This window comes from Amblyomma americanum, chromosome 11 (assembly GCF_052857255.1).
Source record: "Amblyomma americanum isolate KBUSLIRL-KWMA chromosome 11, ASM5285725v1, whole genome shotgun sequence".
In the NCBI taxonomy this organism is placed as follows: domain Eukaryota; kingdom Metazoa; phylum Arthropoda; class Arachnida; order Ixodida; family Ixodidae; genus Amblyomma; species Amblyomma americanum.
The window spans coordinates 13201207-13221561 of NC_135507.1; the positions used below are offsets into that span (position 1 = coordinate 13201207).

The 20355-nt window shown below is 49.5% G+C and overlaps 1 protein-coding gene across 4 annotated transcripts in view; it reads right to left on the bottom strand.

Annotated features, from left to right (window-relative positions):
* Positions 1-20355, bottom strand: part of Cpes (Ceramide phosphoethanolamine synthase) — an 86574-nt gene that overhangs the window by 37334 nt on the left and 28885 nt on the right. Inside the window, exon 1 of one of the 4 annotated variants that reach the window (XM_077642863.1) lies at positions 12512-12568. The exons of 2 other annotated variants lie outside the window; for them this stretch is intronic. The gene's annotated coding sequence lies outside the window, so the exon portion shown is untranslated. Of the gene's footprint in view, positions 1-12255; positions 12430-12511; positions 12569-20355 lie in introns of those variants that run through there. One more of the 4 variants, XM_077642861.1, reaches the window with a different exon arrangement.

A 20355-nucleotide genomic window follows, 5' to 3' on the forward strand; every position in this document is an offset into this window, starting at 1 on the left:
CGAAAAATACTTCGGGCCTTTGAAATAGCCACAGGCTGACACGTTCGTTCGTGCGGCTCATGTACATCACCATCATCAGCCTCACTACGCCCACCGCAGGACAAAAGGGTCTCTACCATTAACCCTGTCCTTTGCCAGCTGCGGTCACCATATGCACGCAAACTTCTTGATCTCATCCGCCCACCTAACTTTCTGCCGCCCCCTGCTACGCCCTCGCTGGATAAGGTTCTATAGGGTTAAACGCTACCAGGTACAATTTCCAATGGCGACCTGTCCGGAGCCAGAGATTCTTAGCACCCTCCGCTGGGTCACAGGTTTGACCGCCGCTCAGGTACACGCCGTTACAGAGGTAGGCCGTTTACTCTGTAACGCCCAGGATATAAAAATAAGATGTGAACGTATACCAAACCTGGCGCCATTTGTCGCACAGGCCAGCGATTAATCTAGTTGAAAAAAAAACTGCAGCGCAAAATAATCACTGCGAGCTTGTCCGATTAACGTGCACCGCCCATTCACCGACTGCCTTGTGCAAGAAGCCGGTCCAGGACCGACGGCAGAGGGAGTTCCGAAAGATGAAAATCTGGCAAAAGAAGCTCGCGGCAAGTCTGGCAAATGAGCTCTTACCGCATTGGCCGGCTCTGCACCTCCTGATTACACTCGGTCTATCGCGAGAGAAAGCCCTATCCTGAATCGCTCGCGAATCGACCTTGCTTAAGCTCTAAATGGAACCTAAGTGGAACTATTTTTAAAATACTACTTAGATAACTGGAATCACGCTCGAGATACAGAAATGATATATGTGGAACGGCGGTTAGTTTCAGAAAGCCTCCACTTTATAAACGTCAGCGTGAATGCGCAGGATGCAACAGGCACCGTCGCCTCTATGCACGAATTGTGCAGTTGTAGTTGGCCCGGAACATTTTCTTCCAGAGAGCCATTGTTTTCACGATGATCAGTGAACAGTGCTCGCGCATCCTGAAAAGGCTAGATGTGCGACTGCGCAGCGAAATCCGGGCTTTGTTCCCTGGGGTATGAAGAACTGGGAGGCGCGCGGCATACCAAGCTGCTTCTGAAGTTTTTGAGACTAACGATCACAATCTGCGGCAATGATAGGAGAATCAATTCTTCCACTATGGCGCAGGCACAGACAGAGCAATTGCCGACATAACCATTGTAAGGCTAATGCCACTGACATCTTAACATCATCACCACCCCTTTTCTACGTTTCGTAGGGCACTACACGACGCCTAGTGCTTTCGCCATGCCATGACCAGGGTGCAGACAAGCAGGATCCGAGGAAGCAGATAATAAATTTAGGCTAGAAAACAGGAGTTCTCACGGGCCTTTAGTGCGGGCATGCATTTATAGTGCTCCAAAATTCGAAGCCAACCTTTCTCGCAATCATAATTTGATGCAAGGACACAGTATCAAGACTCTTCACAATTTTTTTTCATTTAACCTAGAAGCGCTGGAGTCGCTGCCTCTTTCGGGCATCCGCGCCGCCTTCCGGACCCGCCTCGCGCGACATATCACGCACGTGAGAGAAATTCGATCATGTCTCCACAGCACCCGCACCAGCCTTTCCTGCCTGTCCCAACAGGAGCTGGACAACGTCCCAGTAGTTCCTTGCAGCATCGCTTAAACTGAAGCGTGCAGAGGCAACGTTGCTGCGTTGCGGAAAATAGTGCCAACAAAAGTCATCCCTCCTTGACTGTAGAATCACGATATGTACCAGTGGCATTTATAGTGGCGTTAATGTTGTTTGGGTGCTCTTTTATGGTTGGTAGACAGCGCTGTCTTGTCCCTAATTCCACCCCAGGCGTGCCTACAAGCACTGCACCGTTTACAGAGGAGCTTTTGCTAACGGCGTTCAGCAAACGGCGCAAGCGGGCGCGCAAAAAGAAGTCTAAGACCTGCGCGCTGTCCTGATTGGTTGACCAGGTCCATAGCTTCAACAGTGCTGCAAGGAAATGTCATGGCTCGAGTATATTGTCAAGAGTCGATCTGCACTGCACAGCCTCCACTAGACCTGACATGGTTCGTTAAACAAGGTTTCCCCAGACAATGTCCACGGAAACCACGATGGACGAAGGAGAAAGAGCACTTGCGTGGAAAAGAAAAACCTCAAGCTGGCTCAAGACCTCAAGAAAAGCTAACGCAAAGCAATTCTGCGGCGTCCTTCAATAACCCGACCACGGGATCCGTGCGTGAAAGTAATTCCAGCGTCCGGGCTCGATACCTTGTTTGGACGAGACGCTGTTTGATCGGTGTGCAGCGAAAGGAACGTGTGCAGAGAAAGGGACGTGCGACAGCACACGTGCGGTACTTGGAGGCACCTCCTTGGAGGCACCTTGGCTGCACGAGAGGCAACGCCCTCGCATCATCGCGTTTCATTCGCTGAAAGCTGTACTTGCCCCTTAAATACGCCTTACTTATCAGCACCTGGGATCGGCATTTCAGTCTATGGAAACGCATCTTTGTTGTTGATCATCGCATCAGCCCAGTTCAAACGGCCGAACAGGGGTTTGAGGAGACCGCACCGAGCGCCGCTTAATTGAGCTGTGCAGTGTACCGGCTTCTATACGCTTGGAAAAATTGCAGAATTGGTTTTGGGGGAAAGGAAATCACAAAGTATCTGTCATATCGGCGGACACCTGAACCACGCCGTCAGGCAAAAGATAAAGGAAGGAGTGAAAGAAGAAAGAAAAGGGCGCCGTAGTGGAGGGCCCCGGAATAATTTCCACCATCTGGGGATCTTTAACGTGCGCTGACATCGCACACCACACGGGCGCCTTAGCGTTTCGCCTCCATCCAAACGCGGCCGCCGCGGTCGGGTTTGAACCCGGGTACTCCAGATCAGTAGCCGAACGCCTAACCACTGAGCCACCGCGGTGGGTCCTATACACTTGAAAAAAACCATTGTTCCAGATAAAGCCCATAGGGGCGGACGAATGCTTTGTTAAAGCTTTCGGGAAAAGTAAGGAGTGCCTTGGAGCTTGAGGATGCCCGAAGGTGGCGGTGGTGGATCGTGGTGGGGGATGGTGGATGGTGGTGGTGGGATTGAGGATGTCCAGTCGTGGTGATGGATCGTGATGGGTGGTGGTAATGGTGGAAAGATAGTGGAACATTCCTGCCCATAGCGAAAATTTTCACGATTACACCACAAAAATTCCTATTTCGGACCCTTTTCGCCTGCAGCAGCATGAAAACGCTGCGAAGCCTGAGCGCCGAAAATGGAGAAAAACAAGAAAAAGTCGGAGGACTGCAGAACACATACCGCACAGGTGCAGAATTATACCGCCAGTGCTTCGTACAAAGCAGGTCCGCACGCGACAACATATACAGCCTCCACATTTGTTGTTCGGTATGCCTAGGAGATGGCCGATGGCCCCGTAACGGAGTAGCAGGCGAGTCAGTTGGGCGGAGGAGGTTATACAAGCTTGCTGGCGCAGGACAGCATTGATTGGAAGTGAGTGGGAGAGGCCAATGTATACCGCGATTGATGCAGTTAGCGTGATTATGATGATGATGATGATGCTTACTTAGTGCCGCGTCATCTTTAGCACGGTTTCCTGCGCGCCACGTTAGCACTAACAGGCTGAACGATAGCTTAGAGAAAGCGGTTGCCCTTCGACCCCTACTCAATGGAGGCAACGCTCCCACGCGATTCGAAGGCTGCCTGCCACGCGTCACAGTGAACGCTTCGTGAGCAAGGCGGGGGCGTAAAACACTCGACGACCGGTCCTCTTCAGATACCGGCGATAACAGCAGCCGCGCGAGCTACTACTCCACTCTCGAGGGACAGCTTATAAGGGGCCCCTCCGAAACAAAGGTCTTTGCCAACTGAAGGTCGCGCTGGTTGAAAACACTCCACTTTGAGTGTGCGCTCTAATCACGTATGTCTAACGCATAACCTCCTGTCCGCCTCTTCTTGTTTTTTTTCTTTTGCCGCAGTGGCTTAGTGGTAAGGGCGCTCGGCTACTGAGTCGGAGTTCCCGGATTCGAACCCTCGTATACTGAGCCGGAGTATCCGGGTTCGAATCCGACCGCGGCGGCCGCGTTTCGATGTAGGCGAAACGCAAGGGCGGCCGTGTGCTGTGCTAAGTCAGTGCACGTTAAAAATGCCGTGGTCGTCAAAATTATTCCGAAGTTCTCCACTACGACACCTCTTCTTTCACTCACAACTTCCTCCCTTCCCTTGCGGCGCGGTTCAGGTGTGCACAGAGACGCCAGACAATTACTGCGCCATTTCCTTTCTTCAAAAACAAATTTTCAATTTAGTTAGAAAGTCTGGACTAGCTAAGATTAAGTACCGCTTGATCAATACGGGACAAACTCCCATGTATCCGGTGCATCGATTACATGAAATAACGTGACCTAACACGATGCCAGGATGAGTGGCCGCGGGGTCGTTGCGATGACAGTCAGCGGAGTGAAATTTACTGCCGATGCAGGAAAGCCCCTATAGCTCGTGCGAACTGGGAACTTTGATACTGAAAACAACAACAACAAAAAAAGGCCTGTCAACAACAACAAATAATAAGTGCCCACCGAAGCTTCCCGTCTTTTAACAGATTTTTACGCGTTGGCACTGCACTGCAGGCTGCGTGGGCTTCGGATTGATTTCGACCGCCTGCTTGCGGGGTCTTTATTGCTTATCGTCTCCACATGAACGCGCCCCGCACAGCGGACGGCAATCGAACCCTCGACCTCGTGCTAGACGAGCAGGCGACAATGATGAAAAAGGCGGTAAGCGCACTTGTGAAATGACTTCAGAACCGATAAACTCGCTGCCACATTGAGAAGCCCGTTATCTATAGCGCCGCAACAACTGCAGGCCTCTGAGCACCCCATAATGGCGAAAATGCGAGACAATACCTGCTATTGTTCTAAGTAGCCATTAATTTTTGCACTGTCCTGATATATGCGCCACAAGCAAACACGGAAGCACTTGGAGCGTGACTCGGCAGACATTTGTTAACCCGCCAGCATTAAAGAGTCCGCAGAGCTGCGCGGCTCGCATATGCTCGGCTTGTTCTGGTTGCCACTGGAGGGGCAAGGTGCCCAATATTGTAACTGGAATGCGCCGCCCTACAAACCTTGCTGACTGCAATTAAACTTAACTTGGTTATGTCGAGTCCTCGGACATGCCGTATACAAACTGAGCGCATGCATTCTGCTTGGTGTTCTCCAGCGGAAAGCGCGTCTGGTCCAATGTTCAGGGGGAAAATTAATCCCAAGGTGGAGATTTGTAATAATGGAGTGATTATACTCATTAGCATCCACCTAAGCGCAGCCGTACGGCTGCAAAGGAAGCCTGGAAGCGGCGTTCCATTGCAGTCGCAAGGCTGCGCTTGTGTGGATGCTAATGAGTAATTACTCCATTGTAAGAAGGCGCGTCTGGTTATGCCGAACGTTTTGTAGATTTCCGACCATGCGCCGTCGGCTATTCCGCTAGCGACAAATGAAGGACTCCATGGAAGCCACGGTGAAGCAATAATGCTATTACCAAATACTGAAAGTAAAGCGTACTATATTAACCCTTATATGCCCAAACTTCAGGAATTAAAGAAATCTTGATATAAAATGTAAATTGCACTTCATAATCAATTATTGATGGAAACACCTTATCACCCACTTCTGAGCCGTCTACACTGTCGGATACCTATTATGTGGTAAAGCTTGAAACACTGAAAGTTGACTTTAGAATCCCATTTCTCATCACACACTGAAAACGAATACGGCGACATGGGTGCAAAAAGGAAGTAGTCCTCTAGCGCGCTTCCTTTACTAAGGCAATCGAACCCGAAAAGAGAGTGAGCCACGCAAGCGACACCTCGGTATTCAGTGTTACCAACCCAGCCGACCACCGGACGCTCGAATCCTTTCTTCTTTCACTCCCTCCTTTATCCCTTCCCTTACGGTGCGGTTCAGGTGTCCAACGCTATATGAGACAGATACTGCGCCATTTCCTTTCCCCGAAAGACCAATTATTATTTAGGCCCCAATACCGGGCCTTGTTGGCATGTATAGCCGACACCCGCCTGCACGTGTACATATATATCTCTGTTACGCCGAAGGAAATATTAGCGCAATGAAAAAGAAAATGTAAGTCAGTATTTTTTTTTATTGCGCAAATATCCCACCGTTTGACATCGTCGCTCGCGGATAGCTTTTCTTTCGCCGAGGTCACGCCATATTGCCACGGAGGCGTGTCCTCTAAATTTCGGCCCCATCGAAGCGCGAGATTTTCGCACACGGGCTTAATGGAGAGTCTTAAATGCCTTAATCAAATAAGTATGACTGACACAGCTTTCTCTGCAAGCCTTTCCCCACACCAGGCACCGGTCAACCTCATTCCGCCCTCTCTTCAAAGCAAAAAGGCGAGATTCGCGGTCGCTGATGCCTGGCGGTCCTGCAGAGCACAGCCCGCGATGCGAGGCGGACCGATCATGCGGTTCTCTTCGGCGTTTCGACCATAACTGTGACTACTTCCGCACGCCGCGTGGCCTGGATAGGCGTGAGCGCGTTTGCCTCCCACGGATTCGCTTGAACGTCACCATCGGTGAAGCTGTGGTCACTGCAGGACAAGGGCGCCTCTACCGTTGAGACCGATGTCCTGCGCCACCTGCTGCCACCCTATCCGCTCGCACTAATTAATCCGACTATCTCTCCTGACTCCCCGCTGGCCTCTGCTGCATTTACCTTTACAAGCAATCCACACTAACATCATCTTGAATAAACTCGCACCGCATGCAGTTGCCCCGAAACCAATGCAGTGCGCGGGGACTCGCGATGTGGTGTAGCCCTATGCGCACTGGTGCTATTATTGAAAAAAGCGCACCGGTGCGCACAAGTGTGGATTATCAAAGATGTCATAAGGTACAACCAGTTACCCGCTCTCCGCATAGCACGCCCTGCCCAACACCACTCCCGCATCCCGATTTCAGATAGCATAATATTCACTTCCCTGACCCACTCTGCTCATAAAATTTTAAAAGCATAAAATTTGTCATCACGTTTTTTTTAGTGCTGCTAGAAATGCTTGTAGTGACATCAGAATTTTCTGTATAGTACTGCGCTGACCCTTGAACTAGCGATAGAATTGCAGAAAAGTACTATAAAATTTTACTGCACAACTATACGGAGAACTATTACAATTCTGCACAATAATCTGTCGTTAAGACAGGCCGACAGAAAATCTTGCCGAATTTGCGGAACATCTCTGCCGTACCTTGCGACTAGATCCTGTCTGTAATTATGTTCTGTGTAGGATCTTCAATTAGTCCCGTCCGATTACACGGCTGTCGCTTTAGAAGAAAGACACTTTCAAGTGTCTCGATGCTCGAAGGCATCGATGCTTCAATTGAAAGTGTGGTCGAGGTAAACAGTGCGTGAGAACCGGATGTTGGGTGGTACGAGCACCGCCCCCTTCTCGAACCATATAACTACATAGAATATCCCTCATTGTTTTCGGTCCTTACGGCCTGGCACCAACACGGCGGGACGTCGGACGCCTCTTATCGCGATTGCGGAGAAACCTGGCAAGCTGTGCACGTGGAGGAGAGACGCCCTGTGACGTGACGTATATATCGTAGTCGGATTGAAGGGACAATATACTACAACGAACAAAGACGGCATGCTCAAGCATGCCGTTATATAGATGCGCAGAAAAAGAAAATGGCAAATGAAATCGTAGTCAGAGAGGAGCTTGACTTACAACTGATAAACTATATACACTCTCATCAATGTCCAAGACATCCAACTCACATATATACCGTATTTCCCCGTATACATGTGGCAGTTATTTGACGTTTTTAGCATGCCGGAGACGTACTAGCGGAGGCGTACACACGTTTTACGTACGGGGGCTGCACACGCGCAGTGGCATAGTTGGGATCAGGGGAAGCCACTGCGCGTGCCCAAGAGGGGTCCGGTAAACCGGTACACGTCTCCGCTAGTACGTCTCCGGTGTGCTAAAAACGCCTATTAACATTTCCAGCTAAAAACGTATATTAAAATTTCCAGCTAAAAACGTCTATTAACATTTCCACCGTTCGAACCCCACCGCGGCGGCCGCGTTTCAATGGAGGTGAAACGCTAAGGCGCCCGTGTACTGCGCGATGTCAGAGCACGTTAAAGATCCCCAGGCGGTCGAAATTACTCCGGTGCCCTCCATTACGGCACCCCTTTCTTCTTGCACTACCTCCTTTATCCGTTTCCTTACGGCGCGGTTCAGGTGTCCACCGAGATATGAGACAAATACTGCGCCATTTCCTTTCCCCAAAAACCAATTTTCAATTTATTTCCACCGCGTCACCCACGCATAATCCAGTGTGTTATACACCGGGTGTCTATCACAAAATCAACGCGTAATCGTCTGACGAATACCGTCTCTGTTTCTGCTCACATAGTGGAAGCAAATTTTGGACGAAAAATTTGTTAATATGAGCGAAGGGGTGAGGGGTTGCGTTTATACAATCCATCGGGTAACATTTACACAGACAATGCGGTCAGTTAAGTGTTTACAAACTTTGCACCATAAAATATACGGAATGCGCTTACTAAGCGAGCGCCTTCGTTATACAAATGACTACGGTATAACTACCAAAGGATCGTTTACGAAAAAAAAACGAACACCTCTAGTTGCTCGCAGCTGTCGAACGTGGAAAGGCTTTCGTGTACATAAGCGCTGTTCGCTTTTTCATTGACGTGGCCCCACAAAGATCCGACTTTGGCACGTAGTTTTTTTTTTTTCACAGTTATGTCAACTCAAGCTGTGTGAGATGACAACGCTGTTTAAGCTTCGCTTTGTACACAAGTTTTGCGGATCCTTACTTCCACGTTTCGTTCCGCAGACGTTTGACAGACAGACATCAAAGATGGCTTCTTGGTGTCTTAGCCTGGACGCATCAGGCTAACGGCTAGGAAAGAAAATTATACACAGCAGGGGAAGGGAGGGAGTGGCGTTGTGTAGAACGCGAATTGTAGACCTGAAAATACGGTGCTGACTGGACACTCATGGCGCGCCGAGCAAGACTTTCGAGAAGCAACACACGTGGCGTTAGACTGTCGGGAGTGGTTGCACTGAAAAAATTTCGCTCCGTCCACTTGTGCTCACGACCCTCCCGAAGCGGCCGCGCTGTCCCCGCAGCCATCGAGGAGGACTCTTCTCTTGGCGGCTGCGTGGACTTCAGCAACATTTCCGTGTATTCAGAGCCCTATCACAGTGCTTCGTAAAGCCTGCGTTACACGGCGTTCCAGCCTATTCAGAATGAGACTTTTTGTAGCGATAGCTACATTACGGTAGCATTTAGAGCCTTCAGCGTGGCGGTGGCACGTGACCAGCCATGTGGTGCGGAGCAGCTGCTTCTGCCGGCGCGCCGAAACCGAGCTGTTCCTTTCTTCTTTCACTCCCTCCTTTATCCCTTCCCTTACGGCGCGGTTCGGGTGTCCTACGATATATGAGACAGATACTGCGCCATTTCCTTTCCCCAAAAACCAATTATTAATTATTAACAACTGTGCGCATGCGCCGTGTCAAGTGGGACGAAGATGAAGAAGGAACGCCCAGCGAAACATAGAGGCGAAAGACTGACTTTGCAGTTCAACTTAGCAAGTTCCACTCGGTCAGGTGTAGCTATCGCGTCACTCCAGGTTTAGCCAGAGCTAAACCACCGCCAATTTTTTTCTTGTCTTATTTTCCTTCTTTATTCCTTCCTTTCTTTCCTTCCTCCGTTCCTTCTTTATTCAAACGTAAAAGGCCCCCGTGTACTGTGCGGTGTCACTGCATGGAAAAGAACCCCTACATGTCCCTTCGCGGCACGATTCACGTGTCTGCCGAGAGAGAAACAATTACTCCGCTCTGCCCTCATCGCGAATTTATTACTATTTAACTTCGTATAGGAAATCAATCCTGTTTCTTTACAACCGCCATATAGGCATCATATAGTACCTGACCAGCTGGTTTTAAATCTGGAGTTTCTTTACAGCCATCCAGTCACTTAATCCTGGGAGAGGGTGTCTGATTTGCCCTCTTATTACGTGTCGCCAATCTGCAGCTCTTTCCTGCGGATGTCCGTCGTGAGGCACAGCCTCGACAGAGATGTCCGTATCAGCCACGGGTCATACCGCTCTGCCGCTTGTGGCCACTCCGCTTAATGGGCGTTCTACGCTACACTCCTGGCCCTCTAATTCTGGTACACACACTACCGAAGTATCCGTCGCTTGCACTGCACACAATTGAAAGTCATGCCAATATTTCAAATAGGTCAGAGGTGGCGAACGATAACAAACCCCGTAGGTTCGACCCTCTAGCGCAAGGTTTCGGAAGTTCGTGAATAGATGTACATATACGAATAGATGAGCAGCCACTTATCTAAGGTGAAGCTCGTTTCAACGAAGTTGAACCGGCCCGGCGATTACTTCGTTATAGATGTAGCTTCTTTATATCCCGTTCTGACCGAGCTTCCAAGAGGAATGGCCATTATTTCATTCTATTCATTATTTCGTTGTAAACAGTTCCGTTAAATCGAGGTTCGACTGTATTCAGGGGAAATTAAAATTGGCCTGTATCGATTGATTACACTGTTCTAATGACGAAGGAACTGCTTTCATTGAAAACGAAACTCCTAAGATATAAAAGTAAAAAGAAATAATGAAGTACAGGCAGTGTCATCACAAGGGCGGATTTAAACGGGGGCAGCGACGCCAACCGTTAGCGTACCGTCAGAGGGCGCGCGAAGCAACCCGCGCCAACTAGTTAGCGCGTGCGGCACGAGCTCACCGCTTCCTGCGGGCTCATAACGAGTCACAATGATGACTCATAAGTATAACAACACTCATGCTTTCCAAAAGCATTGCTAAACGCCTATTTAGGATTATGCAAGCGAGTAGGGGGGTCGGTAATGAGGTGTGTGGTTAGTGGAATGGAACCAGCATGTCTTTCTCTCTTCCCTGTTTCACTTCCTCCTTCATGCCTTCTCTCACAGCGACACTGAGGTGTCCACCAAGAAGTGACGCAGTTAATGTACTCTTTCTTCAGAACCTCCTTCACGGTGGGCATTCCTTGCCCTGTGAATAACCTTGACGGCGGTTTCCAGGGGAAGAAACTGCTTCCCAGCCAAAAGAAACAATCATTGAAGAGCCGGACACAAAAACCAGCGCAATAGTTCGCCGTCAAGGTGAACAGCGCGAAGTAAGTCGCCGGTTCGAATCCCGGCCGTGGCGGGCCGATAAAGTGAAAGACGCCCGAGAGCTGTGCGGTGTCATGCAGTGTACAGTCGTGACCAATGTGAGAGAGAATTAACAAACTTTTCGCACAAAATTGCGAATTTCCTGGATATTGCTCCGCTAAACTTGAGATTGTGACTTTTCGATATTACACGCAAAGAAGAAAACTAGTTAGAAAACTGACAACTTTGCTTGTCACGCATAATTATAGAGTAGTCAATAAATGAACGCTCAAACTTCATTCCCTCTTATCCTGCTCACAAAGGTACGTCAAGAACGCCAGGTAGTCGAACTTAGCCCTCGGCTACTGATCCGGAGTTCCCGGGTTCGAACCTGACCGCGACGGCTGCGTTTGCATGGAGGCAAAACGCTAAGGCGCCCGTGTGCTGTGCGATGTCAGTGTACGTTAAAGATCCCCAGGTGGTCGCAATTATTCCGGAGCTCTCCCCTACGGCACCTCTTTCATCCTTTCTTCCTTCACTCCCTCCTTATCCCTTCCCTTACGGCGCGGTTCAGGCGTCCAACGATATACGGGACAGATACTGCGCCATTTCCTTTCCCCCAAAAAACAATTATTATTAATTATTACTGGGCGACTCTTCCTTCTTTCACTCCCACGTCCATCCCTTACAGCGGTTCGGTTGTCCACACTGAGTAATACTGCGCCTTTCCTTTTCTCGTGACCGATTACAGTCGACTTTCCGTCATTCCATCTCGAATGGAAAGCGAAATTTCGTTTGAATCGTGCGAAGTTTGAATTAAAGGGGGAAATTTTAGTGCATATTATGTCGAAGGGACCAAACCTCCACATGGAATAAACTGTAAGTTCGAATTAGGCAGTTTCGAAAAAGAAAACGATATTTCCCTGCATTGCTGTTCTTACTAAGCAAGTGACGTGACATCTCCGTGACCAATTTGCGAACCTGGCAAAAGCGACCGACACGCCGTGAGGGCGATGCACAAAAATTGAAGTAATGACTTTAGGTAACAGAGCGACACATAGTCGACCATTCGGTTACGTACGTTTCAGCCTTTGTCAGTCGCGTGGTCCGCAGGCGCACCCCGTCTCAGCACCGTCAAGCCCAGTAGTAAAGATTTGCACCCCTCGACAACTTTGCCGCCGATCCCACCGCGCCGTTCACCGAACGCTCTCTATGAGCCGGCAGGGCAGCAGGTTTAAAGAAGCCGCGGAACTGTGGGATCGGCTGGGGTGAAGCTTCAATGGGATGATTTTCACGAAAAGCGAAAGAAAGGGAAAAAAAGATAGCTAAAACAATACCCGGGATCTCGCCGTGTCCAGCATCGTCTCTTGACGACTGTCTACTTCTAAATGTTTAGGGGGGGGGGGGGGGTCGCAAGCCGTTTCTAGATAAGACAGGGCAGCCTGCCAATTGCGGAAACTTGCCGTGCCACAGAAAAAGGTATCTGTAGATAACAGAAACGAGAGGACAGGGGGATGGCGGGGGCAGTCCAGGTATTCCTTGCGGAAAGATAACTATAGTGGCAAGGCACAGCGCCCGTACCATACGGGAACTGGCATATAAGCTGATAAGCTGAGCACGCCCCGCTTATCGCCTTTTCTGACTCAGCCACTTCACTCTGGGAAGGGAAAGGGATTTTTTTTTTTTGTGAGCGAAGTCGCTTGTTTGCACAGTCCGATAAGGCGAGCAGCGCAAGGAGGGATATGGCGCCACGCGAGCAGCTCGAACGTAAATCGCGATAAAGCCCGACTCCCTTGGCTCACACGTAACTTCAGGCAATGCCCGAGGGTCATGTCATCATCGTCCGATTCACTATTGTTGGCAAAAGGCCTCTCGCAATGCTTTCCAGTTACGATGAAACGTGCTCTCAGTGGTGGCTCAGAGCACGGTTACGGAACCCGACCGCTTAGCCCAAGGGCGCGGGATCGAATCCCGGACGGCTTCGGCGGCCGTGTTTCAGTGGGGTTGAGACGTGAATGGCGCGACAGGGGAGCGTTGAAGAACCCCAGATGGCGGACACTAACGCGGGGACCTCGATTGCGCCATCCCTTTATCTCTTCCTTCATCCACTCCCTCCCTAAAATTTGAGGAACTGGGAAAGGCCCAGTAACATCCTCACTTCTCGGTGGACACCTCAACCGCGCCGAGATGGAAGGTATGAAGGAGGAAGAGAAAGTGGACAGAAATACTCCGACGGGGCCTGGGGCAGTTGAACGCGTTAGGGCTTCCACCTATAGAGCGCAGCAGCTACTGCACCTTTCCTTTCCTAGCAGCCATTTTTTCATTTTTAAAATGGAATACAACTTCGTTTAAAAGAAACTCGAGAGGACCTCGAAGAAATGTTATTTTAGGTAAAAGTTCATTGGATCTAAATGAACATGCCAGCAACTCATTTTGATGAGCCCAAGAAAGTTTCAAGCATTCAAAATGGTTCCTGAGGGGGGCATTTGTTTCATGGTATGATATCTGTTCGTAGGTAAAAAACGTCAAGGATGCTGGCTTACCACTGATTTAGTTTTGAAGGAAAACAAGTGATTGACTTAAAGTAGCTTGTCTCAGACATTATCATATCTTGTAGCGCTTTTTTGTACTTTCTTCACCATGTATGCTCACTCCTGCCAAAGGCCTTCTGCGAAGGCTGGCAGTATCTCTGAAATAAATAAATAAATAAATAAATCCGCTGACGTTTATTTTGCAACTTCCGGTTATCGCTCCTAGCCCCCAGCAGCAGCGTCAGCGGCGTGGCGGCATCTCTCCGGCCTCTTCGCCTTCCTGGATTGCGGCGCGCGTCGGGTTTCTTTGCTTCTCATCTGTGGTAATTAGCAGGAATAAACCCGGACCTCGAGGTGCGACTGCTCGCTTTTACGGCCGCGATGGGCATCGAGCCCTATGCGTGCGCACGAAGAGCCGTGCGAGTGGCTCCGGAACTCCCGACAGAAGGAGGCGGCAGAGGAAAATTGAAACCATATGCGAAGGCAATGCCCTGGCTCGCGCTTGCCGAAGAGGGTCGCGCGGCGGCACGAGCAGACGATTTTCACGGCTACCGGAAGTGTGCCCGTGACATCGTGGCTGCCGTGGCTCCAGCGAATGAGAGCGTGTGGTGGCCTGGCGACGTCATGGGTAGTGTGACGTCTTTCATCCACGATTTTAGTTCCAAAATCGGTCAATACGAGCACACCAATCGGCCCGCGAATTTAAAAAAAACTTTTTTAAAAGTTCATAATAAATTGCCGGCTCAGTTCTGAAGACTCATACTTGGTGTGAATGCTTCTTAGCACCATTTCTAAGTACTGAAAACATTTACAAGTGACTTTTTATTCGTTGCATAGTCCCTTTAATGCTTTCCCAAAATGCTGCAAGTCCAGAAATCTATACAATGTGCGGAAATTCGCTTAACTGAGATCCATTTGCATTGTATACAATTAATTTCCTGCGTGGGGTTTCGCAAGCGTTCGTTTAACTGAAAAGTTCGCTCAAGTGGCATGTCGCTGTGATCCTGTCTAGCGCTAGCCCGGGCACGTTACTCATGAAAATCTTTTGTAGCGATAGCTACATTACGGTAGAATTTCGAGCCTTCAGCGTGGCTGCGCCGCCGCGCTGTCATGTGGTTGGTCACGTGGTGCGGAGCAGCTGCCGGTGGCACGGCTGATCACGCGGTTGGTCACGTGACCAGCCACGTGGTGTGGAGCAGCTACTGCTGCCGGCGGCGCGCAGGCAAAGCCGAGCTGCCAGAGCTGTGCGCATGCGCCGTGTCAAGTGGGACGAATATGAAGGAGGAACGCCCAGCGAAACGGAGCGGCAAGAGACTGACTTTGCAATGAAACTGAGCAAGTTCCACTCGGCCAGCTGTAGCTATCGCGTCACTCCAGGTTTAACCAGAGCTAAACCACCGCCAATTTTTTTTTTATGTGTGTGTGTGCCTCTGCCTGAATTCGGTCTCCAACTGCTCTTCGCCCTCGCCAGGAGTGGGCGCCCTATCTTGGCAAATTTCTATAGACCTTATCTTCCAGTCTGAAATCTGCCGTTGCGGGCCGTAACTTCTCCATTCCTCATAGCAGCCCATTATATTACCATGAACGGCCATCAGTTACCTATTCCCTTCGTATTACATGCTCCGCCAATGCCCATTTCTACCTCTCATATCCGTTAGGATGTGATTAACTAGCGTTCAGTCTCTAACCCACTCTCTCTTCTCGCATCCCAACGTCAACCATTTCGTCTACCTCCCCATAGCCCCCCCCCCCCCTCCCCCGTCCCAGGTCATTACTGGAACGATACAGCTGTTGAGGTACTTTTTTATAGAAATGCCGGTAAGACATAAAAGCTCTCATCTTGAGTTGCGATTCTCAGGCCCACAAAACATAAAAACGAATAGAAAGTGCGAGCAGGGCATCTTGCGCGATCTCTCTCTCTCTCTGATGTATGTGCTCTAGGACAGTTCCAGTGTGTGTGGGGAACCGGGGATCGCAGCGTGTCCGGACTGCCCAAGGACCAACACACCAAAAGGGTGCGGTCGATGGTATCCCCCTCCCTCGAGAGACCTAGGGACGCTGAGGCCGCACAACTAGCCATTCTCTTCAACCCAGAAGCAAACCTGGAGGCGTGTTTATTTTTGACGAAGTCTGTCCTTGCATCTCGAGCGAGCCGGCTTCCGACGTCCCAGTGTCGTTTTATTCCTGTTTAATGTACTCAGCTGCGCTAGCGCGCATTCGTTACTTTCCCCTCTGGTAATTGACAGCGTGAGGCTCACCCCCCCCCCCCCCCCCTAATTTCCCATTATCGGCGACAGAGAGCGGGAAGCGCGTTTCCGGTCGGAAGCCAGGGAAACGAAGTTCTCGGTGGAGGCCCGCATCCTGCTCCGACCGGAGTGTCCCCTTGCAATACGAAAGGGCCAGGGCTCTTTCGGAAGTCCCCGGATGTTCCCGGAAGCTAACGTGCGCACTCGCGTGTCCTTTTGTGTGCGAATGGGAAAGCAAACACGGCGAAGCGAAAACTGAAATGGTTGACCTACAGCGACGCCGAGAGAACCGCGGGAGTGCCTGACTGCGTACCGGGTTGTGCGCACTCGTGACTGAGCGATTGTAAACAAGTTCATTTGCCTCTAATTATTCATTTATATCTGTTTATCGTGACGTTAGCTGTAATTACTATCAACGTCGTTATAACTTGGCAGTCCCGGCCACACTCGACCTAAAACACGAAAAGTTGTATTGCCCGCACGAAAATATTTGGGGGCGGTAATGCAAGTCTCCTGCAATGCAAGGCGCCAACGCAATCCTTTTATTAACCACGGCGCTGTTTCTCCGTCTTTAAAGCAAAAATTCATCTGCGAGTTTTGCAAACACTGAAATTAACAGTGCTCAGAAGGTAAATAGATCAGTGATTGTGCAACGAATAATATTCTGGTGATCAATGTCTACCGAAATGCTTGATATTCGACGCCACAATTGCGTTTAAACACAAGAGTGCGCGTTGAAGAAATAAAGATGGCAGTAACTAGTCTAGAACGGCGGCTTCTGCAGACCGCAGCGCCACATTTCCCTCAAGTATAGGCTTATGGTATGAAACTACCAGGTGTTTCGGGGAAGCCAGCCGCTTCATTTTTAAAAATAAGCTTTACATTGTAGTTTTTGTGGCATATATGCAGATTAAAGTGTCGCCGGAAACCAGAAAACCAGCGCATCGCTTTAACTTGACAGGCTGGTCAGATGGTTAGTTGCGCGCATGGTTATTATTAGAGGTTTCTAGCTGGCTGTTGCAAATAGCCAAGTCAGTGGTTAGAATAGCAAAAAAGCAATTCTCGACGTTTCTGTGCCTGAACCACCTTCGGCCATTTCTGGTGAAAGTCCCGCGTCCGCGGTGAGCACCCAGAGACGTCCATCAGGACTCGTCACTCCGTGACGCAGGTACCACGTGATTTTTTTTTTCTGCAACGCACAAGCATCGGCGGAATTTTCAAATGCCGAGAGAAATTGCCAAGGTTTTTTAAGCCACAGCACCATCGGAAATGGCGTCATTGATATCCCAAAAATTGATATGGCTATTAACAACAACCAGGTACAGATCTATAATTACAAGCAGGCTACTAACCACCATATCTACAGAAACTAGACTATTAGAATTCAGTTAAGTAGCTTACTGTTTGAAGCGATTCACAGGTTTTCTGGTTTCCGCCGACACTGGTATACTATGGCGCAAAAGCCGCAATGTTACTTTAAAAAGCTGATATTTTAAAATTTACTGCCGCGTTTTCGTAAAACACTGGTATAGGTTGAACTCATATTTTCTAGCGCTTAGTGAACACAAGGGACAAGAACACACATACACAGGACGTACGCTAGCGTCCTGTGGACCTAGCGTACGTCCTGTGTATTTGTGTTATTGTCCCTTGTGGACGCTAGCGTACGTCCTGTGTATTTGCGTTCTTGTCCCTTGTGTTCACTAAGCGCTAGAAAATATGAGTTGAAACAATATCCAACTAGCCCAAGTTTCTGCCTTACTGGTATAGGTATATGACGCATGTGCTATAGCAGCACCTCACAGGACTGGAACATGTACAATCGGGGAAACCCGCCGCGGTGGCTCAGTGGTTAGGGCGCTCGACTATTGATCCGGAGTTCCCGGGTCTATAGACTCTCTATAGACAAACCCTAGAGAACAAGCAGTCTATAGGCAATACAAATCCCACAGACAGTCTATACAAAACCTATAGATTTATGACCATACACTTTTAGCAGCCTTTTGTCTCTAAACAGTCTATAGACCACGGCTAGACAAAAATAAATATCTATAGGAAGGAAACAGTCTATAAGAAGTCTATAGAATGCCTACAGACCATTTTTGCAAAGGGTGAAATGACTTTTGAAGAGAGCAGTGAGCGTTTGGAGACTAAAACCTAGACGTTTTTAAAAAAAAATCTATGCTGACTGTGCCTATGCCTGTGGTGCATCTATGCCTGTGGTGTAGACTCAACGCCATTAAAACGAGCGAACGGCCCGACACGTGTTCCATATTTCCTCCGACGCTTTGCCGCAGAACTGCCTGTGCTTTCCACCGTTGCAGGCGCGCCTCTTCGCCTCTCTCGTCTCCCTTATCAGCGTAATAAAAAAAGCGCCGCTTTCCACTCGACGCAAGGCACAAAGGGCTCACCTGTGCAGCAGGAGTGACGACACGCAGGAAGCAATTCTCGCGCGGCCGCAGCAGCGATTGCGACGTATTGCCGAAGGCACTGCCAAGGCACATCACATGATCGCGAAAGCCGTCGCGCGATACATACAATGGAATGTGCGTGCGCGTTTTGTACAGCGGATCCGTACATGTACATAAAGTACCGCAGAAAGCCAGGGCGTTACCTCCATTTTAAACTTGCAAATCAACAAGACACCTTAAAATCTGGCCAGAATTCTGCCGCCGTATTCTAAACAGTCCATTTCGAATCCATTTTGTCTTCTGACATTGGTGACTGTTGTCCGGTGACGCAGCTGCGGCTCTCAAGCGTCATCACAACCTGTCCACCGGATAGTGAGCAAACTGCGCACCGTTGGCAGGTGGCAGATAAATTAACGATTGGTCGCTCGGGAAGAACAACCTGGGTCGCACGAGGCCCACCGCCGGGAGCACCTGTCATCGCAGGGCATTGGCGCATCGCTTAACCGCTGCACCACTGCACCAGGAGTGGTATGAGGACACCCAGGGATCTACGAATGTGAAGTAGAGCATGACCTTCTGCATTACGCTATCGCGCCATACCCTTAATGTGGATCTTAAGTGTCCCCTTCAATTTTTTGTTTATTTTTATATAGTCCAAGGTTCGACGGAACACCGTCTGGTCAGGGCGAAGCATGATTTATTCACAAATGAAAATTGGGTCACTGACCAAGTCGAAAGATGAAAAATGACGTTTCGGGTCCCATACGGGGCCCTTGTTCAAAAAGAGGCTGTCACAGAAGAAGGAATGGTTATATACGCTTCAGAATCTTCTGCAATCTTTTCACGTAGATAGGATGTAGCGTGCCCTGATTCTTGTTTAGCGTGTTGGCCGTTGTCTGGAAGATTAGGGATTCTAGATGAAGTCTTGCAGATAGGTTTCTTTCCGTCGCCAAGATTTCCACCTCATCCCAGCCAATCTCGTGGCCAGTGGACAGCACGTGCTCTGCAACTGCATTTTTTTTTTTTTGCTGCGCGCTTGTTTCTGACGTCGCCCTGGTGCTCCTTCATGCGCCGCTGGAATCCGAATCCGAAATGGGACCCGAAACGTCATTTTTCATCTTTCGACTTGGTCAGTGACCCAATTTTCATTTGTGAATAAATCTTGTTTATTTTTGACAATGAAATCAGCGCCACCTTCGGCGTAGTACGTCGAAACCTGAAACACCATGTTTTTCAGCTCCCCTCCGCCAATAAGAATGCTAGCCGGGTCCCTGCAAAGGGATGCTTACTCTCTCTACCCTCTTTCACACTTCTTCACGGTGCCGCCTTCCCCATTGGAGAGAAGTGATAGCGATTAACGATAACGGTACGGCACCACTTTCCGGGACCAATAATACAGCTTGGATTTGAACTTTACGGGCAAATAAAAGTTGGCCGTTCGCGACCCGTAGGAAAAGCGCTGCCAAACACTTACAAGGTTCTTGAGTTGAGGTGGAATTTATTTATCATCATCATTATCACCATCAGCGTGATTACGCTCACTGCAGGGTAAAAGCCTCTCCAATATCTCTCCCCAATCCTGTGCTATCTGCGGCCACCTTACCCCCGCAAACTTCGTAATCTTATCCGTCCACCTAACCTTCTGTCGCACCCTGCTACGCTTCCCTTCTTCGGGAATCTGGTGCTTTACCCTTAAGGACCTGCGGTTGTCTTGCCTTCGCATCACATGCCGTGCCCAAGCCCATTTCTTCATCTTGACTTCGACTAGAATGTCTTTAACCCGCATTTGTTCCTCAACCCACTCTGCCTTCTTCCTGTCCCTTTAATGTTCCACCTATCATTTTAGTTTCCATACCTCGCTGCGTTGTCCCCAATTTAAACAGAACCCTTTCCGCTGTATCTCTTACTGCTATCGGAAAGCGGAAATTACAAAGGCACTCCCGCCGCCCGCATGAGAGAGCGACGCGTCGCAAGGAGAACTCGTTGGAAGCTA